Genomic DNA, 27,759 nt, shown 5'->3' with positions numbered 1-27,759 from the left:
GGTGATAGCAAATTACCTCTATTGCTAACTAATAACAGAGACAATTGAACGCATACGAGTTGATAATTGCATGCCACAAACTTGAGCAGATGCGCCAATTTCTCCTCTCACCTCCTTTCCTCCATGCAGCTGTTAAAAAAAAAATTGCAATTGCACAGTTTGTTTGGCATGCCCCGTCACTTAATTTTTTGTACAGACACTGCTGTTGTTTTGTAGGTGAAGACAGTTCGTCTGGTTATGTTAGTTATTAATAAATATCCCAACTTAATTTATAACATTAATATTCTAGCGCATGCCGATTCAGCTGATAACGAGATCATTAAACTGCACAGTATTCTCTAGCACACTTCCAGGATTTAAGTTAGAGAGGTGAAGTGGCTGTGCGTGATTTCGGTATTTAAAATAAATGTTGCTTGTATAAACGTAGTTCGGGAGGAAGCCTGCGGAGTGATTGACAGCTGTCATTACCTGCTCCCGCCTTCCCGGAGATTTAATCCCTCCTGCTCCTTTCACCTGTCATGCGCGAAGGCTTCTCGAATTGTCCCACCACCTCCCCCTTCTCCTCCATTTCACTAGAGCACCCAGCTGCAATTCCTCTATAGGGGGTGTGTGAAGCAGATCTCATCCCGTATGATCTCCGCTGAAAGCATCCAGGTACCGAGGCCAGCTGACATGCCAAACATGCTTACTGTACACCAAGCACTCAAGGGCGAACTAGTGAAACTTGGTTTATAGTTTACGCTATTTTACGCATCTAATGACAAAAGTTAAGATAGGCTACTAAACTGTTGGGACAAAGGCTGAGCATTTTTGCACAAGTGGAATTTAAACACATAGCCTAGTTATCATGCAGTGACGTTTCATTTAATTTCTCAGCATTCCAGCTTAATGCGCGGCAGAAATGACACTGCATGAAAAGTGGGATTTACGGGAGCAAACGGGACTGTAGATTTCTGTGGAATTTCAGGTTTATGACAATTTACAGCAATTTGCAGGCAACACTGAAAACTGCCGTGAATTGTCGGAAATGGACGTGTAACTTGCTTTGGCAGTTGTCCCCCATGACCCCCCTTCCCCTAAGCCTAGGGAAGGCTATACAAATGCAAATCAGGATAGCAGGGGGAGTTCCCAGGTAACATTTTACTAAAAGGTATTAACTTAATTGTAAGAATTGTAGAATTGTAAGCTTTTTAAAACTGAGTTGCTGCACACAAGTCAAGAAGGTTTATTGTCATTTAAGCCATACATAGTACACAGTGAGATGAAAAACTTTTACTAGTACTAAAAATAACAAAGACATGAATGCAACAATAATGTGTTTCAACAGTGTACTGTGAAAGTAGCAGCCAAGGGTATATGTCTATCAATAATAGCAACAGTACAAAACCTGTATATTGCTGGAATATTGATGGAAAAGGCAGTGAGGGAATTAACACAGAGAACATTTCCAAGTATCCACACAAACTGTTTGATGCACAGAAGAAGCGATGTGATGGCGTTATCAGAAATCTTGAAGGCTGGTTGCCATGACAAAAGCATCATGGCCAGAAATTTCATCAAGTCTTCTGGTTTTTCACTTCTGGACTGATCACTTCCATGCCCCTCTCCATCTTGTATGTCTGGACAGGCTTCACTCTGCTCCTCAGCAAGGCTTTCCCCCTCTTCAGTCACATACTCATCCTATGCAAATGTAAAACACACATTTAAATTTATATCCATGCAATAAATTACAATGCATGCAAATGCCCACATTCGACACCTCAAACGACCATACTCAGTGCATGAATATGTCCATGTCAGAGTGAATAGGCCATCATTAGCATGGCCATTTTAGTATGAGACCAGTCAAATGACCACAGTCAGTGCATGAATATGTCCATGGCAGAGTGAATAGGCACCGTTCGAACTACGGGGGTACTCGGGGGATCCAAGATCCCCTGAAACAGACATGAGATCCTTTGAAAACATGATTTGGGAAATGTTGGGGGGGTCTCTAAAATATTGGCAAAATGATGTTTATTGACATAGCAATCGTGTGTAATGGGAAGCATTTGCATATCCGAAGTGTTGTGTTCACATCAAAGATAAAATAAACCGATATGACAACGACTGCTGCTGCCAGGTTGGGGACACAAACTAGTAGAAAGGAAGTGTGCCAACAGTGCCAACACACTTCCTTTCTACTAGTTTGTCCCCCCAGAATTTTCCCATTGTTACCATTGGTAATGTTCCCGTTGATATCACTGTTGATGCGAGGTTGTTTTTTGAACATGCCAATGCGGACATGATTTCCCCTGATGAGTTATGACTTCAGACGCGATGCGTGTGTGGAGGTGTGGAGTCCGCGTGATATGTGCGTAAGATAGGCTTCTCATGTGTTTGGAGAGCCGCACTCTGAGACAAGTGCAAGCACAAGCACCCCCCCCCCCCCCCCCAAGGGAAAAAAAGGGACCCCCCCGAAAATATCGGCATAGTTTGAACACTGTGAATAGGCCATCGTTAACATGACCATTTGAGTATGAAAAGATTGTGAAAGTATAGTTTAAAAAAATCATATGCATCTCAAACTGCTGTTAAAAGAAGCCTAATCTGTGGCCTCTGTGTTTATTTCAGGGGAATCTTGAAATTACTTATAATTGAATTATTTAATTCAGTCAGTAAGCAGGAACTTCATACTTCTATATTCAAAAATATCCAAAATGGTTTATATCACAAACATGCGAGCATGTACCGTATAACAATAACCTCGCATGTGATTGGACCAGGACCAGGCGGTCATGGGCGTGGCTCATACAGTATAAACAGGTGTACCGTAGCTTACCAGGTACCGTAGTTTTCATGTGCTCCAGAACTTTCTCTTGGTTTCTGGGATTTTTGCTGCTTGGTGATCTTCAATGGCTGGACGGCGCCTCGCGTTCTACTCTCCGTCGACTCCTGTGTCTGGACGCGATGGACCTGTGTCGGGAAGTCCGCAGATCGATGAGAGAAAACTGCTGTCTGCTCTCAGTGGGTTGTCTCGTCAGATTGCAGAGCTGACTACGTTCGTAACTGACAGATTCAACTCTATGGACGACAGATTCAACACCGTGGAAGACAGATTGACTGCTTTGGAGGGATGTAACTTTGGGGAAAACGCAAACTCCAGGAAGAAAAGACGGATGCAGAGTCCCATGATTGCAGTAAGAATTTGTCCGGTGTCTGCTAGCTAAGCTAAATAGCCTAAAAGTAAGCATAGCAGCTAGCCCAAGCTAAAAGTAGCCAGTAGCTAGCTATGAGGGACAAGTGACTTAAAAACGTTGTTTTGTTCTTTTCATAGGAAACAGTACGCCGTCTTCACAACTCGGAGACAAACACTAGGCGATACGAGCCGGCGCAAGGGTAAGATTTAAAGAATATGCTTTCATTCTGTATGAGATACATTAATAGATGCAGATCCTAGCCTGATCTTAACTGTAGCCATCTTGTTTTCACAGACTAACTTTGCCTCATAACGTAGCCGTGACAAGCTATTTAGTGCGGGCTTTGTCGACAAATCCAAATCTTCATGATGCTGACAAAGACAACATTGTGTGTAAGTAACAACTATTTCACTAAATATTATGGTAGCCTATACTGTCCTTTCTCTGCTGTCGACACTTCCCTTCTTCCTTTCCCTTATTAAGCTTAGCCTACTGCTACGTTGTTAATCGTACTCTCATTTGTTTTTCTAGCTGCCTGCAAGACGTATTACGAAACCTTACGCAGGAGCTACAGATACCAGCAGCCTGATCTTTCGTTGCAGGCGGAAGCAATGAAGTAGCCGGCTCGTAGTCGCTCCAGAAGAAAGAGGGTAAGATTTTTCAGTTTTGGTCAATGTGACTTTTTTTTCAGTGTTTTTCATGTGTTGTGTCAATACGCAGTGCATTGCTCAGTACTTATTCTCTTTATCGATCGTTTTTACAGCTGTTTGACGCGAGACGAGGTGTCCTTGCTATGGACGAGATGGATGTATGGCAGTGTGCTACCGTAGACCTGATGTTGGATGAGGAAAATGGGGTGGTGGATGGGGTGTCTGGGTGGATCGTTAAGCCTCCGCTGTCCCGTAACCCGGAGCTCAGCGAACTATTGCCGCTTTTCCACTACAAACGCGGCTGAGCCATGCCGTGCTGAGTTGGGCTGAGTCGAGCTGAGCGGGGCTGTTGGAGTTGCATTTCGACTACAACCGTGCTGAACCATGCTGGCTGGAAGTGGGTGGACACATTGGGTGGAGTTAGCGAAAGTGAGTGGACGTCACATGATGTCGTTAAGCGGCGCAAACAGTGACATCAGTGATCTTTTAAGCGGTAGTCTCACAGCCCGGATAGTAAACAATAAACATGGAGGACATGGTGTCGTTAGTGTTGCTGGTCTTGGTGCTGTGGCTTGTTGTCACCGACAATGCCAACAGATACTGGCAAGAGCGTATAGATGAGACGAGGCGCATAAGGCTTCAGAAATTCTCGTAATTCGTAATTCTCCTTCTTCCGGGTTTACAGATCTCAGCGTGCTCGCGGGGCGTGTGAGGACACTCCTCCTCACCAATCAGTGCACAGGGGAGTGTCTGCTCACGCCCCCAGCCTCACTCAGCTCGGTTTGGCTCGCTTCAGCCCCACTCCAAAACCGTGCGAGTTTTGGGGGCTAAGCAGGGCTGAAGCGAGCTGAGTCGTGCTGTTTTAAGGTAGTCGACACGCGAGCCGTGTTGGGCTGAAGTGAGCTGAAGCGAGCTGAAGTGAGCTGAAAAAGGGTAGTGGAAAAGGGCCATATGTGCTACCGGTACGCTGCAATCAAGGCTTGAGGCAGATCCAAAGTACAGGGCAACCCACCACAGACGACTGCATGTCGGTCCGATGCCGCCTGCTCCCCACAGCTCAGAGACCGCAAGCATGCACTTCATGGAGCTGTAGGACTAAAATACAGTGCTTATTTGCTTTTGTTTAGTTTTGTATCCTGCACATCTCTCTTGCACTAGAGAATGTATAGGCAACTACTGTTTGTCTTTGACTGAATGCTGCCATTTTGTTTACTTTTTAACGTCTTGTACTTACTCTGATTTTGAAAATAAAGCTCTTGTTTGATACAACGTTCCTTGCAAATTTTCCTTCCTCAATAAATGTGTGTCATTGATAGGATAACAATGACATGAATATACAGCATCATAGCTAATCATAACCACAACAGATATATATACCGTGTATATATATATATATATATATATATATATATATATATATAGGTTGTGGTTATGATGACCCAGGGTAACCAATAGCCTAGGCCTACCAACCAATCACGAGTGATTTCTTTGGTTTAAAAGTAGTGTTTTCATCCAATACTGAGTGAGGAAATTCGAGGCAAGCCAGGCAATTCTCGGACCACGCGCGGTTTCGCTGCTATTCATATGCAAATAGGCTACCCATTGATGCAGCAGTTTCGCTGCTATTCATATGCAAATAGGCTACCCCGTGAGTAGAGGGGGGCCGGAGGATTTTGCTATCTGGGGCGAGTGCTCCCAAGTGCTACCTGGTGGTCGTTTGGGTACATTGCAGCTCAGTTCAAAACAGATGCGGTACGTACCGCGTCGATACCGCGTGCTTGCCGCGTCAATGCGGGCACATTGGCCTGCCCCCGACGGTATACGGTAACTGTATCCAGGAGGACTAGCTTCATTTAATGCTATATATTCATTTGTTAGACCAGTTCTCTAACAACAAAAGGTGATAGGAACTTAAAAAAGGTCTCCATAGTTGCCACCCAGGAGTTGCTGCAGCAATGGGCCAGAGCCTTTCTCCTCCCAGGCTGCCTCCCAGACCCCTGCCAGGAGGCTTTCTGTCTGCTCCACAGTGGACAATATGGAAGCCTACCTGAGACATACAGGGAGGGCTGGCCAAAAGAAGAATGGCCTCTGGCTCCCCTCCTCATGGAAGAAACCCAACTGGCCTACCTCAGCCTCCAACTAGCCTTGGCAGAGGATTACCTGGTTGTGAAGGGGTAGATCTTGGGGCATTGTGGGTTTTCCTTCTGCTAGGCTGTGGTGGAATTCCACTGCTGGGCATATCAGGCTGGTATCAACCCCTGCAGCCAGATGGATGAACTTTTGAGAACTGCCAAATGCTGGCTGCAGCCTAAACAATGCTCAGTGGTGCAGGTTGTCACTATGGACCTGGGGCCTTCCCCCAAAGAGTGCATGGCTGTCAGAATGAGGGCTCCCCAGACCTCCACCGAGCTGGTGGATGCCCTGGATTGTGCCCTTGAAACCCTGGACCGGAGAAAACTGTAGGTGCAATAGGCTTATCAAATCAGTCTCATAAATTCATTAATCATTAATTCAAGTTTATAGCTAAACTATTAAAATCAATGGAATAACTTAGTGATGTTGCTATAGTTTATTGAGTATTATAGCTCTAATGTAATAGGTTTACTCTAGATCTATAACATAACAACCAAATGGGCAAAGACAATTAGAATACTTGTTTGGCAGAGGCTGGCACTCAGTGAATGTTGTAGCAATAGACAGGACACAGTTTATTCCAAAGATACCATTTATTGAAATAGCTGACATGAATTAGCAAACTAATACTGATCAGATACAGCAACAATAGCAGCCAAGGAATAATTCAATATAAATGGTGAGACAATGTATACAAATAAGAATCAGTAGTGCATATGATGATAACTAAGGCACTAATGGTGATCAGAAGTAATAAGCAAGTGTTACAGTGTAGGGGCGAGTGGATGTTAAAATGTGAGAGGGAAATCACGTGTTTATGTGTGTCTGTGTGAGTGTGTGTATGAGTAGGGGTGTGTGTGTGTGTGTGTGGAATGCAAATGGAATGCGCGAGCCTTCTGCTAGGCCTCACCTAGAGGGGGATGGTCAACAAGGAAAGTGCATGAGAGAGAGAGAGAGAAAGGATCTGTAGTTTAAAAACTAGTCTCGGCTAGGCCTTAAACCCAACTTATATTCAACCCTTAGCTACTCCTGAAATCCCACTGTTGAGGAGTGTAGTGTGATGGAGGGTGTTGAGAGAGAGAGAGAGAGAGAGAGAGAGAGAGAATGCACGATCTAACTAAATTCAGATAGTAAACAAGGTAAATCAAACAACACACGGTCTAAGACCGACTTTCATGTGAATCAAAATGCGTACATTTAATCCATAAATTAATTTAAATAAACACTTCAACTAGCCACAACTAAGACTAACAATTGCCCAGATGCCAGCCTTACTTGAGATCGTGCTTGTTTGGCGACTGAAAGTGTGCCGTCTATTATCCGAAGACAGCGCGGAGTGCAGGTCCAAGGAGAAAACAGTTCTGTTCCTTTCACTCTTACAGCTCGTCAGCTGAAGATTTTTGGTGTCCCGTCGGTCGTCAGATGATCTGGAAGGAATCTTGTTTGTAGTTCATTGACGTTGAGAAAGGGAAAAGGGATCCGGTCACCTTTTCTCTTTGAAATATTATGTGGGCTGCAGTAACTAACCAGTTCAGTTATTATTACAACTATGCGAAGATCAAATACATTGAACTTTGGCTAAAGGTCCGGTATCAATAGTTCGTTCTTTGTTCTTCTATAGCACCGATGCAATGGAGTCTTTCACATGTGGAAAATCCACCACCAGAGAGAAAGAATTTCGATTTCACCATGGGTTTTAAGTACAGTCATTTGGTATTAAGTACAGTGTATTTGGTATCCGGTATCATCTCTGTATCCAATACCATTACAGAGAGTCAGAAGAATGGGCGGAGATAGAACGTGGCATCAAGTACAGGGATTGGTGTGTTCAATGCACCAATCCCTGTGAAAGGGGGATGATGGTTACTATGTGTGGCAGCGGGGGCGTGGTCAAGCATCGGTCTGTGACAGGAGGGTGGAGCCGGGGAAGGTGAGTGGCAGATTCGCTACACCTGACTGTAATTAACCTGTGTTTTGTGTGTGTTTTCCCAGTAAACCGCTCCCTATTTTAGGAGGCTGAGAGAGAGCAGAGGGAGCGCGACCCGGGATTGGAGGCTGAGTGTGTGTCTGTGTGCTGCGATTATTAGACTGAAAAGTTTACTAATAAATACGCTGTCACTACCTCCAAACGTTGTCCTGCCGTCCTCTGTGCTCCACCCACTCATTGTCCGCGCTACAGTGGTGCTGAAACCTGGGAAAAGGTGGAGCACCAGTGCTGCAGCTCCATGGAATCCTCCCCGTTCGCGGACTTGGTCCACGCCCTCGCCACGGCTCAGCAGAGCCAGCACCAGGCACTCGTCACGCTCCGAAAGGAGCAGGAGCGCCGCTTCGAAGCCCTGGTGCTGGCTCAACAGGAAGATCGAGAGGCGTTCCGGCAGCTCCTCGCGTCGGCGGGGTCCACCAGCGCCCCGGCCGCGGGCCCGTCTCCCCTCACTGTGACCAAGATGGGCCCGCAGGACGACCCCGAGGCTTTCATCACCTTGTTCGAGCAGGTCGCCGAAGCCTCGGGGTGGCCGATGGAGCAGCGCGCGGCGCGCCTCCTCCCCCTCCTGACTGGAGAGGCGCAGCTGGCCGCATTACAGCTCCCCACCGACCGCCGGCTGGCCTACGCTGACCTTCGCCGGGCCGTCCTCCAGCGCGTGGGGCGCACGCCGGAGCAGCAGCGCCAGCGCTTCCGCGCGCTGCGGATGGAGGAAGTCGGCAGCCCATTCGCGTTCGGCCAGCAGCTCCGGGACGCCTGCTGGCGGTGGCTAAGGGCCGAAGATCGCGACGCCGAGGGAATCATCGACCAGGTGGCGCTGGAACAGTTCGGTGCCCGCTTACCAGCCAGAACCGCGGAGTGGGTCCAGTGCCACCGCCCGGCGTCGCTGGATCAGGCCGTAGGACTGGCAGAGGATCATCTGGCGGCTTTTCCGGCAGCAGGACAACAGATGACATCGTCTTCTGTCTCCTCTTCTCTCTCTCTGTCTTCCCCCCCTCCTCCTGTGTCCCGTCCTCGCCCCATTCCCCCACCACGGAGGCGGGGGCCGGCTCCACCCCAGCCGGCCCGCCGCACCCGTGGTGCCCTCCCGTTTCTCCCTTCTGTGTCTGTCTCTCCCCCCCCTCAGGTGAGTGAGCCCCAGAACACAGCTGCAGAGGGAAGGCCCGGGCCGGTTTGCTGGCGCTGCAGGGAACCGGGCCACCTGCAGCAACAATGTGCAGCGATGGAGGTGGGGGCGGTGGTGCGGATCCCCGACGCGCCAGAGGCTGCCCTCAATCGGGCGGGAGCGTATCGCATACCGGTAAGTGTACAAGGGGCTACATATCAGGCGCTGGTGGATTCAGGCTGCAATCAGACCTCGATCCGCCAAAGCCTGGTGCAAGACGAGGCATTGGGGGGAGCACAAGGGGTGAAGGTGTTGTGTGTGCACGGGGATATTCACAGCTACCCGTTGGTGTCGGTCCACATATATTTTAGAGGGGAAAAATCTATAGTGAAGGCGGCGGTTAATCCTCGCCTTACCCACTCTTTGATCTTGGGGACCGATTGGCCGGGATTTCGGGGTTTAATGGCACGCCTAGTAAAGAGTGGGTCCTGCCGGTTGACGGGGGAGGGTCCCGGTGTCGCTTTGGCTGGAGCGGCGGTCGCAGAGCCGTCTACGTCATCTCCGCGACAGGGTGAGGAGCCGCCGGCCCCTCCTCTTTCTATTGGGGAATCCCTCGTGGATTTCCCACTGGAACAATCGCGAGACGAGACTCTGCGACACGCGTTTGACCAAGTGAGAGTAATCGATGGTCAAACGCTCCAGCCAAACGCCACCCCGTCCTTCCCCTATTTTTCCATTTTGAAGGATAGATTATACCGAGTGACGCAGGACACTCAGACGAAAGAGCGAGTCACCCAGTTATTAATTCCAAAGAGCCGCCGGGAATTGGTATTCCAGGCGGCCCACTTTAATCCCATGGCTGGACACCTCGGGCAGGATAAGACACTCGCCCGGATAATGGCCCGATTCTATTGGCCGGGGATTCGCGGCGACGTCCGTAAGTGGTGTACGGCGTGCCGCGAATGCCAGTTAGTAAATCCAGCGGCCATTCCAAAAGCGCCCTTGCGCCCCCTACCATTAATCGAGACCCCGTTCGAAAGAATTGGGATGGATCTCGTCGAGCCATTAGATCGGTCAACACGAGGGTACCGCTTTATATTAGTTCTGGTGGACTATGCAACGCGATACCCGGAAGCGGTGCCTCTTCGCAATATCTCAGCACGCAGTATTGCAGAGGCCCTCTTCCACGTCATCTCCCGGGTTGGAATCCCGAAAAAGATTCTGACTGACCAAGGCACCTCGTTTATGTCACGGACACTGAGCGAACTGTATGGGCTACTAGGTATGAAGCCGATCCGCACCAGCGTTTATCACCCACAGACGGACGGTTTAGTTGAACGGTTCAACCGCACCCTCAAGAATATTATTAAAAAATTCGTAAGTGAGGACGCACGTAACTGGGATAAGTGGCTGGAACCCTTGTTGTTTGCAGTGCGAGAGGTCCCCCAAGCCTCCACGGGGTTCTCCCTGTTTGAATTATTATACGGGCGTAAGCCACGCGGCATCTTAGATGTACTGCGGGAAAATTGGGAGGAGGGACCTTCACAGAGCAAAAACGAAATTCAGTACGTTATGGATCTGCGCGCAAAACTCCACACGCTCACCCACCTAACTCAGGAGAATTTGCGGCAGGCCCAGGAACGGCAAGCCCGCCTGTACAACAAGGGCACGCGCCTTAGAGAGTTCACTCCGGGAGATAAGGTACTCATCCTGTTGCCCACGTCGAGCTCCAAATTAATCGCCAAGTGGCAAGGACCCTTTGAGGTCACACGGCGAGTTGGGGACGTCGACTATGAGGTTAGGCGAACGGACAGGGAGGGGGCGCTACAGATCTACCACCTCAATCTGCTGAAACTCTGGAATGAGGAGGTCCCCGTGGCGTTGGTGTCGGTAGTTCCGGAGAAGGCGGAGCTGGGGCCGGAGGTCCCTAAAGGGTCATTGGCATCACGTACCTCTCCGGTCCCCTGTGGAGACCACCTCTCCCCGACCCAACTCGCGGAGGTCGCCCAGTTGCAGGCCGAGTTTTCGGATGTGTTCTCGCCCCTGCCCGGTCGCACTAACCTCATAGAACACCACATAGAGACGCCCCCGGGGGTGGTAGTGCGTAGCCGCCCTTATAGATTACCCGAACACAAAAAAAGGTGGTCTGGGAAGAACTTCAGGCCATGCTCGAAATGGGCATCGTCGAGGAGTCCCACAGTGACTGGAGCAGCCCGGTGGTCTTGGTTCACAAGGCCGACGGGTCGGTCCGGTTCTGTGTGGACTATAGAAAAGTCAACGCGGTGTCTAAATTCGACGCGTACCCAATGCCTCGTATTGATGAGCTGCTCGATCGACTAGGCACGGCTCGCTTTTACTCGACACTGGATTTGACGAAGGGATATTGGCAGATCCCCTTGACTCCATTATCCCGAGAGAAAATGGCCTTTTCCACACCGTTCGGCTTACACCAGTTCGTCACACTTCCGTTTGGGCTGTTTGGGGCGCCCGCTACGTTTCAGCGGCTGATGGACCGGGTCCTCCGGCCGCACGCCACCTATGTGGCCGCGTACCTAGACGACATCATTTATAGCAATGACTGGCAGCGGCACCTGCAACACCTGAGGGCCGTCCTTAGGTCGCTGAGGTGGGCGGGACTCACTGCCAACCCGAAGAAGTGTGCGATTGGGCGGGTGGAAGTACGGTATCTGGGCTTCCACTTGGGCAACGGGCAGGTACGTCCCCAAATTAATAAGACGGCAGCGATTGCGGCCTGCCCGAGGCCCAAGACCAAAAAGGGGGTGAGACAGTTCCTGGGGCTGGCTGGCTACTATCGTAGGTTTATACCTAATTATTCGGACGTCACCAGCCCGCTGACTGACCTCACTAAAAAGGGGGCGCCAGATCCAGTCCAGTGGACGGAGCAGTGCCAGCGGGCTTTCTCTGAGGTAAAGGCTGCACTGTGTGGGGGGCCACTCTTACACTCCCCTGACTTCTCTCTCCCTTTTTTGTTGCAGACGGATGCGTCGGACAGAGGGCTGGGGGCCGTTTTGTCCCAGCAGGTGGAGGGGGAGGACCGCCCAGTCCTATACATCAGCCGCAAGCTGTCAGTGCGTGAGGGGCGCTACAGCACCATTGAGAAAGAGTGCCTGGCGATCAAGTGGGCGGTCCTCGCCCTCCGTTACTACCTGCTGGGGCGCTCTTTCACCCTCTGTTCGGACCACGCGCCCCTCCAGTGGCTCCACCGCATGAAGGATGCCAACGCGCGGATCACCCGTTGGTATCTGGCACTCCAACCCTTCAACTTCAAGGTGGTCCACAGGCCGGGGGCGCAGATGGTCATGGCGGACTTCCTCTCCCGTCAAGGGGGGGGGAGTCGGCTGCGGGCCGGACGGGTGCCCGGCCTGAGTCGGGCGGTGGGGGTATGTGGCAGCGGGGGCGTGGTCAAGCATCGGTCTGTGACAGGAGGGTGGAGCCGGGGAAGGTGAGTGGCAGATTCGCTACACCTGACTGTAATTAACCTGTGTTTTGTGTATGTTTTCCCAGTAAACCGCTCCCTATTTTAGGAGGCTGAGAGAGAGAGAGCAGAGGGAGCGCGACCCGGGATTGGAGGCTGAGTGTGTGTCTGTGTGCTGCGATTATTAGACTGAAAAGTTTACTAATAAATACGCTGTCACTACCTCCAAACGTTGTCCTGCCGTCCTCTGTGCTCCACCCACTCATTGTCCACGCTACACTATGGTTATGGCATGGCAGCCCCCCTACCAAACAAAGACTGTGACAATAAGGCTGGGGGCCACAGGAGCACCTGCACCCATCTCCTGGCCCTACACTGGGCCCTGAAGGTGTCTGCTTCACCCCACTCCCTTTCCAGGGCCCCTCAATGAGCCTATGCCCACTGCACCTGAGCAACCCATCTCTGCTCCAGCTCAGAAACCATGGCTACCTGGCTGCACTGTCCACTCACCCACCAGCCCTCATCTCTTGAGCACCCCTGTGTGGATGGAAAGCTGACCAATGGAGGCCCTCCTCAACACTGGCAGCACTATCACCCTGGTTTGGCCCTTGATTCTGCCTGTGGTTGCAGGGCACCACAGTATTCTCAAGGTTATCTGCATGCATGCATGCATGCACGCACGTACAAGAGGTGGCCACCGCCCACATCAAGATCAGGGACAAGAGAGTTGAGTGGAAGTTGACTGTTGGTGTGGTTCCTGTCCTCCCTGTCCCTCTCCTCTTTGGTCAAGACAGGCCTGGGTTCCCACAGGCACCATTCCAAGATGTCTACCTGGCTGTGGAGCATGAGGATGCTGAGACCCGCATTGCGGAAAGTGAGTCACACACCACCTCAAACCCACTCTTGTATGTGTTTAAGCAGGTGATATGCAAAGAGCAGGAGCAAAACCAGGATGAGCGGTTAAAGAATTGTTGGGGTGAGGTATGCTTGGTAAAAGGGGAGGACCAACAGCCAGTGAGATATGGTGGACCAGTCAGACAGAGTAGGCATTCCAGGCCCTGAAGGTCCTCACCACTGCTCCCTTCTTCCAAAGCCCAGACGTTTACTTCCACTTCATCATTCAGACAGATGTCTTGGAGATGGGCCTGAGTGCCATGCTGTCACAGGTCATAAAGGGCAAAACTCACCCCATGGTGTACAGCTACTTTCAGCAGAGGGAATCTACGCAGCTGTGGTGAGAGAAGCCCTCGCCCTTAAGTGGGCACTAACTGAGTTGAGGTACTATTTGTCTGGTCGTCATTTCACGTTGGTCACTGACCATGTGAAACCACCACTCCAGTGGATGGCAGCCGCCAAAGACACCAATGCTTGTGTTACTTGTTGGTTCTTGTCATTGCAGGACTTTTCTTTTCAAGTCCAACATAGAGCGGGAACCCAGAATGGGAATGCTAATGATCTGTCCAGGAGCTACAGCCTCTGGGCTGAGGTTTGGATAATAGTAGGCTCAGAGTTAAGGGGGGAGGGATGTGACAGCAGTTCTGAAAAACCACCACCAAAACAGTGCACCGCTCCTAGCTCAACTGCTCCCACAGCGCTGAAGAAACAGTGGTGCTTCAGCACCTTTATTTTTGACAGCCAAAAACAGTGTGGCCAGGGGGCTGGGCCTGGAGTGGCATAATTGGCACCTTCATTCACCCTCCTAAAGCAGTCAGTTGAGTATAAAAAGGTGCTGCAGCTCTCAGCAGTTAGTTGATATGCGAATGTGGTCTTTGGCTCATGTTCTCTCTCTCTCTCTCTGGGCAGGCAACCTTGCTGACATAGAGGATGATGATGATGAACTTGAACCTCCTGCACACTTCGCTGGTGAACATCCCCGCATTCTTCATCTCTGGGATGCCGACCAACTCTGGCACAGCCAGCACTCACCAGTGACATCACTCTAGGCCAGTTTGGGCTTTGTGACACCTGTGCAGATTGCACTGCATGCACGCTACGCTCTCCCTACATATCCCCTTCCCTAATTCTTCCTTAAACACATCATCTTTTGCACTGATGATTTGGGTCCTGTGTCTGTATTCTCCCCACAGGACTTGTATTTAATGAGTGTCAAATAAGACATATTTCAAATGAGATGAGATAATGATCTGAGGTAGCTTCAGACTGTGGAAGTGTGACTATATTTTCTGTATTTAATCTAAATGTTAGTATTAGACTGAGAGTTTATGACCCACCATTATGAGTGGGTCCTATGATGGTCTGATAAGCCCCTAATGAATCTAGAATGGACAAACACCATTTTCAGAGAGTCTTCTGGGCTATCAAAGTGAATATTAAATAATCCAACAACTAACGCTTTGTCTAAAGAACCAAGTTCAAGATGAAATTCACAAATTCAGAAAGAAATTCAGAATATGGCCCCAGGGGCTGTGAAAAATAATTGTGGCAGCAGGGGCATGGCCAAACATCAGTTTGTGAATGGAGGGTGGGGTCAGGGAAGGTGAAGGGCAAAGTCAATGCACCTGTTGTCAATTAGTGTGTGTGTGTGTGTGTGTGTGTGTGTGTTTGCAGTGATGGAGGGTAGAAAAGGACAGAGAGAGAGCAAAGAGAAGGGAGCTCTCCTGACCAGAACAAATGTGTGTGTGTGTGGATAGTGAGTGAGTGAGTGTCCCGCCACGCCTACTTAGATCAAAAGGTGCAGGCTATCTGCTGGTACCTCGTATAGTGAAGGCTACATCAGGGGGCAGAGCCTTTTCTTACAAAGCCCCACTGTTATGGAACAGCCTTCCAAGTAATGTTCGGGAATCAGACACAGTCTCAGCATTTAAGTCTAGGCTGAAAACATATCTGTTTAGTCAAGCCTTTTGTTAATGGTGTTTATGAGGTAAAGGAGTAGATCTGGAGGGTCCTCAGACATAGAGTGTTTTGGTAAACTGGGATGTATAGATGCTGTCAGTCCCCACTCGCTTGCTCACTCAAGTTTGTTGACGGTGTAGTGGCTGGCTGCTTTATGTCCCGGGGCTCCCTCATGCCTGTGTTACCTTCTGGCTCTCTCCTTTTAGTTATGCTGTCATAGTTAGTTGCCAGAGTCCCTGCTTGTACTCGGTGCAATATGTATACTGTTCCTACTTATTCAGGTGACATTGGGCATACCTAACCACCTGTGTTTTCTTTCTCTCCCCCCCACCCCAAATCTGTCCCTCTGAGTTACATAGAGTCAACAGGAAATCTTTTGGTGGAGACGGTGGGGACCTCGACTGGCTATCGTAGCCTGCAGGGAATCGGCCGTCAGACATTCTGTCGCATGTCCCAGACCCGGTGAAATGTAACTGAATTGTCTTGGCCAGGCCTAAGGGTCCCATCTGCATCTCATCATTGCTGAGGAGTGTGCTCCCATCACCCAATCAAGCATCCAGCCAGAGCAGGTCATGATATATTTTTTACCATATTAACATGCCATTGTGTGTTATGCCTGATGTAAAGACTCTCGTCTCTGCGAGCCTACCACACAGATTTAATACTTGTCATTTTTAGGGCATACCTAACAACGTGTTTTCTTTCTCTCTCTCTCTTCCCCCCCCCATCTGTCCCTCTGAGTTACATGTTGATCCTGGGATTGAGATGCTGGCCTCTTCTGCCCCTCGGACCTGCTTGATCCATCCTGGTGCCCTGTGTCTGGTCGGAGTTTTAGTGAAGGACGGCCCCATGAGGACAGTTGAGGGTTATATCTGTTAAAACTGTTAATATTATAGTCAGGCTGTCTGTTGTTGCCCAAATGAGGATGGGTTCCCTTTTGAGTCTGGTTCCTCTCGAGGTTTCTTCCTCATGTCGTCTGAGGGAGTTTTTCCTTGCCACCGTCGCCACAGGCTTGCTCATTGGGGATAGATTAGGGATAAAATTAGCTCATGTTTTAAGTCGTTCAAATTCTGTAAAGCTGCTTTGCGACAATGTTTATTGTTAAAAGCGCTGTACAAATAAACTTGATTTGATTTGATTGAGTGAGTGAGTGAGTGAGTGAGTGAGTGAGTGAAGCTGAAAGCGAGAATCTTGAAAATAAAGTGTGTGTGAACATCATCTCCAGCCTGCTGTGCTTCAGTACTCCACCCACATCAGGGCTTACTACAGTGGTGCTGAAACCTGGGATACTGAAGGGAACCACCCATGGAGTCTTTCCCATTCAAGGATCTCATCCATGCCCTTGCCACCACCCAACAAAACCAGCATCAAGTGTTGATCGCCCTCTGAAAGGAGCAGGAGCAGTGCTTTGAAGCCTTAATGCTGGCCCAGCAGGAAGATCGCCAGGTGTTCCAGCACCTGCTTGCATCGGCGGGGTCCTTGACTGCCACCGCAGCAGACCCTCCCCACTTGACCCTCATGAAGATGGGGCCGCACGATGATCCGGAAGCCTTAATTGATCTCTTCGAGCAATCGGCTGAAGTGTGGGGGTGGCCAGTCGAGCAGTGCGCGGCGTGCCTACTTCCATTACTGACTGGTGAGGCGCAGCTCGCCGCACAGCAGCTCCCCACTGAGAGCTGGCTCATATATGCAGACCTGAAGCAAGCCATCCTGCAGCGTGTCGGCTGCTCCCCAGAAAAACATTGTCAGCGCTTCCAGACACTGACATTGGAGGAGGTCGGCTGGCCGTTTGCATTCAGCCAACAGCTCCAGGACGCCTGCCAGTGGTGGCTGAGATGGGGGCCAGCTCCCCCCTAGCTGACCCACTGCACCCGCAGTTTCCAAACTGTTCTTTGCTAATGCTTATAGCTTGGGAAGGCCTCTTCATCACAGGATGTATACAGCAAGTCTGAGAATGGCAATGAAGGGCATTCACAGTCCCCTGCCAGTTAAAGTGTGGCTCCAGGAGGCAGCAGGCTAGGCAAGCGGGCAAAGACCAGCCACCTAGAGGATGTGATGCTGAAGTACTTTGAGCAGCCCAGTCAGGACATCTTCAAAACAGGTATGTTTTTCACCTATCACTGAAAAAGGTTCTGTTAAAAAAAATTACACCAACACATGACCTATCAGTGTAACAGGCCAACATGTTGCAACACAAGTTGCAAATATTTTCTTCTTCTGATTGCAGTTGCAGACTCTTTCCAGACCAATGGATACCAGGGAGGCTTTCAGGCAGTACATGACCCAGTACATGCACAAGACCCCAAATAGCAGGTGGGACCAGTTCACCATGGATGCTCTGCAGCTGCTGAGTAGATACTCCAGGCGTGAAGGGGACCAGCCACAGTCGCAGCAGTTGGTTCAGGATCCATCGCAGCAGTGGGGCCAAGTCCTGTTGCATCAGTGAGGCCAGGCCAGCAGTATCACAGCAGCTTTGGACACCGACTCAGGTGCAGTTCCATCAGCCAACACTGAAGGTGGCCTCAGGGCCACCACCACCAAGGTTGCACAGCACCCCGCCAGATGTATTTTCACAGGTAAATACTAATTAAACTTCTTGCACTATAATACATATACTTTAAACATTCATTTTGGTATCTATATGCTTATGTAATTAATATTATATATGCTGATTTTCATGTATGTTTCAGCTAACGATGCCCAGAAGTGAGGACATTGCAATCCCATCATCGCTGTCAGGCCATTGTGCCATGCTCAGTGATAAGGACAAGGACATCCGGACACCCCGTCCCACCACTCAGCAGGAGCAGGACAGCAGCTCGGAGTCAGTGTGTTTCAGTGCCCAAACTGTTGGGCTATTTAGTTGGGATTTTTTACAGTGTAATAAAATGCATTATTCCCTTGTATTCATGTTTTATTATTTTATGTTTGCATGGTAAATTAAACATATACTCAAATAAAAACAGCAAATGAGGTGGTCTTCCCTTCTACAATGCTACACACTACACGATCAGTTCCTTGGTTCCTCCCCAATATATATACCCAGAGTCTTGCCCCTCGTGTCACGTGCAGGTCGCATGGGCTGTGTGCACACCACACATAGGGGTAGAAAGTGAGATGTACTTCTGTCTTGTGCGCTGCACAAATAGCAAGTGTGGATACTTGTAGTATTTCTGAGTCATGTCACTCATACAATGACTGTGCGTCACTCATGAGTTTTACTGTCATTGCAAAAAGCTCCTATTAGCTGCGCTGCTGACTTGGTTCAGGCATACAAAAGGAGTATGGATCCCGTACGTAGTGCATGCATTCTTGATTTGTTGCAAGACTCATAGAATTTGCATGTGCAGGACCAAAAGTTTCTATGGGCAGTCTGCAACCTTCTATGGTGCTGAACACATCCAAGTGTCACGCAAGTCTCAAGCATGGTTTTGCCAAATTTTTTACCATAGGCTGCCCATAGTAGCACAAACGGCAGGTTGTGATTGTGGTATAAGACTGATGAAGGCATATAACATTAGCTCCTACATCTCTGAAATTATCTCAACTATCTTTGAAAAACTATGCTTGCCTAAAGCCTCACTCACAACCCACCGTACGGGTGGTCTATGGTAAAATAATTGGCAAAGCCATGCTTGAGACTTGCGCGACACTTGCATGTGTTCAGCACCGTAGAAGGTCACAGACTGATCGTAGAACTGGAAAGAACTGGAAACCAGAGGTTTAAGCTGTGACACGTGGAAAGTGGGGTGAATACGTCACATGATGAGTGGTAATACCAGTCTGACGGAACATGGATTGATTACCTTGCTGATGAGGAAAGGTCCTAGGTACCTGGGATCCAGCTTACGGAAGATGGTTCTGAGTGGCAGGTGGCGTGTGGAGAACATGACTCGTTGCCCCACCCAGTAGGTAGGCGCCTTAGAGCGGCGTTTGTCGGCCTGCCTCTTGGATGCTAGGGTGGAGCGAATGAGTCTTCTCCAGGCTATTGCCCACGTCCTCCTGCAGCAGCATATGAAGATCTGGGCTGAGGATACGGTGACCTCCTCCTCTTGGTTGGGGAAGAGTGGTGGTTGGTAACCTAGAGAGCACTGGAAGGGCGAGAGACCTGTGGCAGATGAAGGAAGAGTGTTATGAGTGTACTCGACCCAAGGTAAATACTTACTCCAAGAATCGCCATCCCTGGATGTCATGCACCTGAGTGCCACCTCCAAATCTTGGCTCGCCCATTCCACTTGGCCATTGGTTTGAGTGTGCAACCCTGAGGAGAGACTACAGGAGGCCCCAATGAGTTTGCAGAAGGCCCTCCAGAACTGCACAGTGAACTGAAGACCCCGGTCGGAGATGATGTCAGTGGGGAGTCCGTGTAGAAACTGTAGGAAAATGTGAAGGATGAGTAATTCGGCGGTTTCTTTAGCTGTGGGAAGCTTGGGCAGAGGAATGAAATGGACTGTCTTAGAGAAATGGTCAATAACTGTGAGGATGCATGTGTTGGGGAGTCCTGTGATGAAGTCCAGGGCGATGTGAGACCAGGGTTGATGAGGAATCGGGAGGGGTCTTAGCAAGCCAACAGGGGGTCGATTGGCTGTCTTGTTCTGGGCACATGTGTCGCAGGCTGCCACGAACTCCTGGACGTCTTCCTTGTTGGATGGCCACCAGAAGCGCTGTTGGATGAGTGCCAGGGTTTGAGCAGCTCCCGGGTGATAAGCCAACTTGGAGCCATGACCCCACTGCAGCACCTGGGTTTGCACAGAACAGGGAACAAACAGATGGTTAGGTGGTATGTTGCTTGAATTACCTTCACCAGGGTCCTGCTGCAGGGCCTTCTGCACGAGCGTCTCAACTGCTAGAATGGCAGCTCCCACCAGGCAGCGTGGAGGAAGGATGGTCTCAGGTGGCTTGGATTCCTCTTGGTGGGAAGAGAACATCATGGACAGGGTGTCGGGTTTGCCATTCTTGGAGCCTGGGCGGTAGGAGAGCATGAAGTTGAACCGGGAGAAGAAGAGAGACCAATGGGCTTGACGGGAATTGAGACATTTGGCAGACTTGAGGTACCCCATGTTCTTATGGTTGGTCCAGACTAGGAAGGGGAAATCCGACCCCTCGAGCCAGTGCCTCCACTCCTCCAAGGCTAGCTTGATGGCCAACAACTCTGTCGCCAATGTCATAATTACGTTCAGCAGGGGACAGTCAGTGAGAGAAGAAGGAGCAGGGGTGGACCTTGCTATCGCTGGACCTCTGGGAGAGAATGGCTCCGACCCCGGACACGGAAGCATTGACCTCCACTATGAACTGTTTGGTCGGATCGGGTATGGCGAGAATGGGCGCTGTGGTGAACTTGCGCTTGAGCATGGAGAAGGCTTTCTCTGCTTCCTCCCCCCACTTGAACTTGGCCTTAATCGAGGTCAAGGCAGTGAGCGGTCCGGCCACCGTGCTGAAGTCGCGGAAGAAGCGCCTGTAAAAATTAGCGAATCCCAGGAAACGCTGGGGCTCTCGTCATGAGGATGGGGTAGGCCAGTCTGCGACTGCCTCAAGCTTGAGGGGGTCCATTTGGATCCTAGCCAGGGAGATGATGAACCCCAGAAATGAGACAGAGCTCTGGTGGAATTCGCTCTTTTCTGCCTTGACAAACAGCTTGTTTTCTAGCAGGCACTGGAGGACCTGCCGGACGTGGCCCTGATGTTCCTCCAGGGAGTGAGAGAAGATCAGGATGTCATCCAGGTACATGAAAACGAAGATGTTAAGAAAGTCCCTTAGGACATCATTGACGAGTGCCTGGAAGACTGCAGGCATGTTGGTCAGGCCAAAAGGGACCACGAGGTACTCGTAGTGGCCAGTGGTGGTGTTACAGGCCGTCTTCCACTCGTCCTCCTCCCTGATCCTGATGAGATAGTAGGCATTGCATAAGTCCAACCTCGTGAATATCTTGGCTCCCTGGAGTAGTTCAAAGGCTGTAGACATGAGTGGTAGGGAGTAACGGTTCTTGATGATGATTGCATTGAGACCTCGATAGTCAATGCAGGGGCGGAGCAACTTGTCCTTCTTTTCCACAAAGAAAAATCCTTCCCCTGCTGGGGAGGAGGAAGGGTGTATGATCCCAGCTACCAGAGACTCAGAGATGTACTTCTCCATGGCTTGCCTTTCAACAGGAGAAAGAGTAGAGTCTCCCTTTGGGTGGCGCCGTCCCAGGCATGAGGTTGATTCCACAGTCATAGGGTCTGTGAGGAGGGAAGGACACTGCTTGGGTCTTGCTGAAAACAAGTCTTAAGTCCAGGTATTCCAGAGGCACATGAGAGAGGTCGGGAAACTCGCTGGCTGAAGGCTGTGGTTTGGCGGGAGGCAGAGTGGAGTTCAGGCAGGAAGCTAGGCAGGAATGGCTCCAGCCTAGGATGGTATTATACACCCAGTTTAGGTGGGGGTTGTGCTGCATTAACCAGGATAATCCTAGGACGATGGGTATGTGGGGGTTGTTCATGATGTGGAGTTGGATGGTTTCAGAGTGGTTGCTGGAAATCCTCAGGATGAGCGGGGCAGTAAGGTGGGTGATGGTGGTCAATCCGGTGCCATTGAGTGTCAGGACTGTGAGAGGGACATCGAGGGCAAGTAGCGGAATTCCCAGACGCTTGGCGGTGGTGGAGCAGATCAGGTTCCTGTCCACCCCTGAGTCAACGAGAGCCTGGAGATGGTGATGATGGTTGTCGTGGATGACGATAACAGGGAGTAACGGTCGATCAGCAAGGGGCTGGTTCCAAGTGTTGCCCACCAGGGCCCCTTGATTCACTAGTGGTCTCGTTCCCTTTAGCTGGCAGGCTTGGCAGATGTGTCCTCACTGACCATAATAGAAACAGGCCCCTGTGCTCTGCCGGCACTGTTGTTCCTCCACTGACACCCAACCCCAGTCTACCTGCATGGGTTCGACGGATGCGGCGGGGGGTGGAGAGGAGGTGAAGCTGGGGTGGTTCTTCTCTCTCTTCCGTTGCTGGACCCGGGCATCAATGTGGTTGGCGAGGTCCATGAGGCTGGAGAGGTTCGACAGCAGTTCCCGCGATACCAATTCGTCCTTAATGGCATCAGACAGGCCGTGCAGGAACGCATCGATCTGGGCACTCTCGTTCCAACTGCACGATGTTGCCAACGTCCGGAACTCAATTGTGTAGTCCGAAGTAGACCGGGACCCCTGCCACAGCTCCAGGAGTCCTCTAGCCGCCTCCCGGCCGGACAGAGAGCAATCGAAAGTTTGCCTCATCTCCTCTGAGAAATCCTTGAAACAGGAACAAAAGGGTGCATCGGCGTCCCAGACCGCTGTTCTCCACTCTCTGGCCTTGCCGGTGAGGAGTGTGATTGTATATGCTACCCGGGAGCGTTCTGTGGGGAAGGCCAGAGGTTGCAGTTCTAGGCTCAAAGAGCATTGAGACAGAAACTATCTGCAAGTACCTGGTTCTCTATCGTAGGGCTGAGGCGCTGGAAGTCTCAGTTTGCGGAGAAGAGCAGTGGCAGGAGCTGAAGTAGGAAACGACTGGGCAGGGGTAGGCACGGCTTGATAGCGCTGCATCTGTGTGGTGAGGTGGTTGAGAGAGTTGGACAGGGTGGCAAGGTTCTGGGTGATCTGCTGGAGGTCTTGTGATTGGTCCCGAGGAGAGTCCCTTGGTGCTGGATGGCCGTTCTCAGATGGGTGAGTTCCGCTGGATCCATGATGGCCAAAACGTACTGTTAGGGGAGGTAGGTGAAGGTGTGGTGAGATAAGGATCCACAAGCAGAACACAGACAGGAATCCAATAAAAAAAAAGGTGAATTAATCCAGGGAAAAAGGGCGTGGCAAAAAGGTGAACAAACAGGACAAAAACAAATGGCAAAATAGTCCAGGTAAAAAGAGACAAAAAACTTGACAAAAACACAAGGCAGACAAGGACAAAAACACTAGATCAAAAAACCATAAACAAGAAGAAAACCCTAAGTGCAAAAACCATAAACTAGAAAAATAGCTTGAGCAAAAACCATGAAATGCAATAAAGGCACAGAAACAGCTGGAATAGCAAAATTAAAGCCGCAAGCGGCCTCGACGGGCCCTCGCGCCAGCGGCCAAGGGGGGCGGGGGCATGCGTCCCCGCGAAAAACCTTCCACAGCTTCTTCGGCAAGAGACATTACTCCCACAATGGCGACAAAGCACAGAATTGGAGACATGGCAACAATAGGGTCTCGCACTGGACGGTGCTCGGGGCCTAATAATAATAATAATAATAATAATAATCCTTCAAAAACAATAGGGTCTCGCACTGAACGGCGCTCGGGCCCTAATAATAATAATAATAATAACTAGAAACAATATGCCAAGCAGGCACCTTAATGCGAGAGGCAATTTTTTGGTTTTTCCCATGTCAGTAGGTGACGCTATGCTGTACATGAGCGATTATGAGTTGGAGACATAAGTGTCTACAACAGCAACGCACTATCACAAGGTAGTGGTGGGAAGGAAAAGCATTATGGAATTATTTACCAAAAACCCGTTTTGGAGCAATTGCGTCGGCCAAAAACAGCGCCCCCCATGGACGAAAATACCCAAAATGTGGTATACATGACATGGGAGGTAGTAAGAGGGTGGCCGTGAAGTTTGACCAAATTTGAGGAAAGAATGGATTTTTTGCCCAAAAATAGCGCCCCCAGTGGCGAAATATCACAGAAATTGGGCAACATGTCAGAACCCCAATGAGTGATTTGCGTGTGAAGTATGAGCAGTTTTGAGCAATTAGAAGATTTGTTATGAATTTTTGAGCATGTAAAATTTTGCATTGAAAATTGATTGACGTATAACTTCTGAACGGTTTACGCTACGTTAAACATATCTAGGAACTTTTGTCAGCCATGTCTATAGATGATGTGAATCAATTTTGGTGACATTCCTATGAACGGTCAAGGAGGAGTTGCGCCGTCTTCGTGGCCATGCATTTCGCACAAAAGTGAAATTACCTCACTTCCTGTTGGGCGTGGCTAATGCATTGGCATTACATTTTTGTCCGGCTTAGTGAGATACATATGGGTACCAAATGGCATGCCACTACTACAAACTACATCGCAACCAGGCACCTTAATGCGGGAGGCCAAAATCACAATGAGTTAGGGGGCGCTATAGAGGCCCTGAGGCCCGCCTGGATCTGGGCTTCTGGTTCTCAGTAGCGGTGGCAGTCTAAGAAAAAGGAGCCAAATTTCGTGCGTTGTCGACGATGGCAAGCGCCCCAATAAGGGTCTTGTAAAGAGTTTGCTTGCCAAGTTTGACAAATCAGAAGCTGCAATATCATTTCTGCCATAACCAGCACCCCCAGGGGCGAAAGTGCACAAAATTTGGTGTATATGTCAGGTGAACTATGCAGAGTTTGCGTATGAAGTTTGATGACAAGTGAGTAAATAGAAGATGAGATATAGATTTTTCAAGAATAAATATTGTGGTTTTTCCCATGTCAGTAGGTGGCGCTATGCTGTACATGAGTGATTATGAGTTGGAAAAATAAGTGTCTACAACAGCAACGTACTATCACAAGGTAGTGGTGTGAAGGAAAAGAGGAAAGATTGGATTTTTTGCCCAAAAATAGCGCCCCCAGCGGCGAAATATCACAGAAATTGGGTAACATGTCAGAACCCCAATGAGGGATTTGCCTGTGAAGTATGAGCAGTTTTGAGCAATTAGAAGATTTGTTATGAATTGTTAAGCATGTAAAATTTTGCATTGAAAATTGATTGATGTATAACTTCTGAACGGTTTATGCTACGTGAAACGTATTAAGTAACTTTTGGCAGCCATGTCTGTAGATGATGTGTATCAATTTTGGTGACATTCCTATGAACGGTCTAGGAGGAGTTGCGCCGTCTTCGTGGCCATGCATTTCGCACAAAAGTGAAATTACCTCACTTCCTGTTGGGCGTGGCTAATGCATTGGCATTAAATTTTTGTCCGGCTTAGTGAGATACATATGCGTACCAAATGGCATGCCACTACTACAAACTACATGGCAACCAGGCACCTTAATGCGGGAGGCCAAAATCACAACGAGTTAGGGGGCGCTATAGAGGCCCTGAGGCCCGCCTGGATCTGGGCTTCCGGTTCTCAGTAGCGGTGGCAGTCTAAGAAAAAGGAGCCAAATTTCGTGCGTTGTCGACCATGGCAAGCGCCCCAGTAAGGGTCTTGTAAAGAGTTTGCTTGCCAAGTTTGACAAAGCAGAAGCTGCAATATCATTTCTGCCATAACCAGCACCCCCAGGGGCGAAAGTGCACAAAATTTGGCGTACATGTCAGGTGAGCTATGAAGAGTTTGCGTACGAAGTTTGATGACAATTGAGTAAATAGAAGATGAGATATAGATTTTTGAAGAATAAATTTTTTGGTTTTTCCCATGTCAGAAGGTGGCGCTATGCTGTACATGAGCGATTATGAGTTGGAAAAATAAGCGTCTACAACAGCAACGTACTATCACAAGGTCGTGGTGTGAAGGAAAAGCATTATGGAATTATTTACCAAAAACCCGTTTTGGAGCAATTGCGTCGGCCAAAAACAGCGCCCCCCATGGACGAAAATTCCCAAAATGTGGTATACATGACATGGGAGGTAGTAAGAGGGTGGCCGTGAAGTTTGACCAAATTTGAGGAAAGATTGGATTTTTTGCCCAAAAATAGCGCCCCCAGTGGCGAAATATCACAGATTTTGGGTAACATGTCAGAAGCCCAATGAGAGATTTGCGTGTGACGTATGAGCAGTTTTGAGCAATCAGAAGATTTGTTATGAATTTTTAAGCATGTAAAATTTTGCATCGAAAATTGATTGACGTATAACTTCTGAACGGTTTATCCTACGTGAAACGTATTTAGTAACTTTTGTCAGCCATGTCTGTAGATGATGTGTATCAATTTTGGTGACATTCCTATGAACGGTCTAGGAGGAGTTGCGCCGTCTTCGTGGCCATGCATTTCGCACAAAAGTGAAATTACCTCACTTCCTGTTGGGCCTGGCTAATGCATTGGCATTACATTTTTGTCCGGTTTAGTGAGATACATATGCGTACCAAATGGCATGCCACTACTACTAACTACATGGCAACCAGGCACCTTAATGCGGGAGACCAAAATCACAACGACTTAGGGGGCGCTATAGAGGCCCTGAGCCCCGGCCAAGTTTGGGCTTTTGGGTCTGAGTAGCGGTGGCAATTCTCGGAACTGGTGCCAAATTTCGTGCGTTTTCGCCCATGGCAAGTGCCCCGAAAATGGCCCAACAGCGGAGAAAAATAAAGAAGACGGAAGAATAATAATAGTGAACTCTTACAAGAACAATAGGGCCTTCGCCCATAGGGCTCGGGCCCTAATTAAAGCCGCAAGCGGCCTCGACGGGCCCTCGCGCCAGCGGCCAAGGGGGGCGGGGGCATGCGTCCCCGCGAAATACCTTCCACAGCTTCTTCGGCAAGAGACATTACTCCCGCAATGGCGACAAAGCACAGAATTGGACACATGGCAACGATAGGGTCTCGCACTGTACGGTGCTCGGGCCCTAATAATAATAGCGCCCCAATAAGGGTCTTGTAAAGAGTTTGCTTGCCAAGTTTGACAAATCAGAAGCTGCAATATCATTTCTGCCATAACCAGCACCCCCAGGGGCGAAAGTGCACAAAATTTGGCATACATGTCAGGTGAGCTATGAAGAGTTTGCGTATGAAGTTTGATGACAATTGAGTAAATAGAAGGTGAGATATAGAATTTTGAAGAATAAAATTTTTGGTTTTTCCCATGTCAGTAGGTGGCGCTATGCTGTACATGAGCGATTATGAGTTGGAAAAATAAGTGTCTACAACAGCAACGCACTATCACAAGGTAGTGGTGTGAAGGAAAAGCATTATGGAATTATTTACCAAAAACCCGTTTTGGAGCAATTGCGTCGGCCAAAAACAGCGCCCCCCATGGACGAAAATTCCCAAAATGTGGTATACATGACATGGGAGGTAGTAAGAGGGTGGCCGTGAAGTTTGACCAAATTTGAGGAAAGATTGGAATTTTTGCCCAAAAATAGCGCCCCCAGTGGCGAAATATCACAGAAAGTGGGTAACATGTCAGAAGCCCAATGAGTGATCTGCGTGTGAAGTATGAGCAGTTTTGAGCAAGTAGAAGATTTGTTATGAATTTTTAAGCATGTAAAATGTTGCATTGAAAATTGATTGACGTATAACTTCTGAACGGTTTATGCTATGTGAAACGTATTTAGTACCTTTTGTCAGCCATGTCTGTAGATGATGTGGATCAATTTTGGTGACATTCCTATGAACGGTCTAGGAGGAGTTGCGCCGTCTTTGTGGCCATGCATTTCGCACAAAAGTGAAATTACCTCACTTCCTGTTGGGCGTGGCTAATGCATTGGCATTAAATTTTTGTCCGGCTTAGTGAGATACATA

General features: G+C 49.3%; 1 long non-coding RNA gene across 1 annotated transcript; it reads left to right on the top strand.

Annotated features, from left to right (window-relative positions):
* The first annotated feature begins 3,498 nt into the window (after positions 1-3,498).
* LOC132896018 (uncharacterized) lies at positions 3,499-4,052 on the top strand. The gene is made up of 3 exons (XR_009655905.1): positions 3,499-3,571; positions 3,711-3,829; positions 3,943-4,052. It is a non-coding gene; the product is annotated as an uncharacterized LOC132896018 (long non-coding RNA).
* The last annotated feature ends 23,707 nt before the right edge of the window (positions 4,053-27,759 follow it).

This window comes from Neoarius graeffei, chromosome 13, assembly GCF_027579695.1.
Source record: "Neoarius graeffei isolate fNeoGra1 chromosome 13, fNeoGra1.pri, whole genome shotgun sequence".
Lineage (NCBI taxonomy): Eukaryota > Metazoa > Chordata > Actinopteri > Siluriformes > Ariidae > Neoarius > Neoarius graeffei.
Note: the sequence above shows the minus strand (reverse complement) of the source record. Positions and strands in the feature narration are given on the sequence as shown.